Consider the following 1294-nt stretch of genomic DNA (forward strand, 5'->3'; position numbering starts at 1 on the left):
GGGTAAAGGCAAATAATAGAACAGAACAGGCAGCTAAGTTCAGAAAAAAACAGTTTATTGTAATGCAGTCTTTAACCGTTAAAGACTGCATTACAATAAACTGATTTTTTTAAATGACAGAGATGTGTTCCCCGATTGAATGCGTTAAAGTTTAACGCATTCAATCGCGGAACACATCTCTGTCATTTTAGATTTCTTTGGCTATTCAAAAATAGCAGATCTACAAGCTCATATCGAGGCAAAATTATATCAAAATTGCTTCTGGGGGGGTCCCTGGAACAAAATATTTTGGCGACCAAATACATATCATTTTGGGGGGTCCTTGACATGAAAAAAGTTTGAGAACCATATTATTGCGACATAAGTTCTTTTCAAAAAAGAATAGGATTTAGAAGACATTTGTACTGTAGAATCCCCCAGAAGCAAAGGTTTGAGTTTAAAAAAAATCCTTTAAAAAATATATATATTCAAAGATTATATAACTTACAAGAAAGTTAAAATATGCAGATAGGAGGTTTCTGCCCGACAGCAACGATATAAAATATCTCCCAGCCCCAATGTTAGGTTCCGGAACTTTCTGAATCCTTGGAGCTGCCTATCATTATGAATGAAGGACCAAAATTGGAACCGCAGTAATTGTTATTCCTGAGCCAATGTTTATGCCGGTCACACCGGCATACTGAGTTGTGTGGGAGTTGAATGCCTGATCCCCCCAAAAGACCCGACATTGTTTCGCTGTATATTTGCTGTTGTTTTGTGAGGGCAGAACATTTTCATCAAATGAACACGGCAACCCACGCGGAGAGTAGGAATACTCTCTTCAGGGACTTTTTCAGAGGCTGTCAATCACGGTGGAAATAATGGATAGTGGAAATAATGTCTTTTAGCTGGAGGGGTTCCCCCCCCCCCCCCCTGGAGATTGGGAACCCAGTTCAGTGGAAAAGAGTGAAGCATGATGAAGGTCCAGGGTCAGGGAGGGTATGTCAGTATTTCCCATCCAACACACACACAGTGCAAGTCTTCTCCTAATGGGTCCATGTCTTCTCTATCTTATCTTATCATCTTGATCTGTACATGCGCGCGTGCGCCTGTGTGTGTGTGTGTGTGTGTGTGTGTGTGTGTGTGTGTGTGTGTGTGTGTGTGTGTGTGTGTGCGCGCGTGTGTGTGTGTGTGTGTGTGTGTTGAGGAGGGCACGCGTATGTCTTCCATGGTCCGGCTGCTCCAAGGCTATTAGATATAGGGATGTTAAACACATGTCCCTTTTCTCTTGGCTGCATCGATTCCCATCCTCACA

This window comes from Gymnoscopelus microlampas, assembly GCF_963454915.1.
Source record: "Gymnoscopelus microlampas genome assembly, chromosome: 9".
NCBI classification, from domain to species: Eukaryota; Metazoa; Chordata; class Actinopteri; order Myctophiformes; family Myctophidae; genus Gymnoscopelus; species Gymnoscopelus microlampas.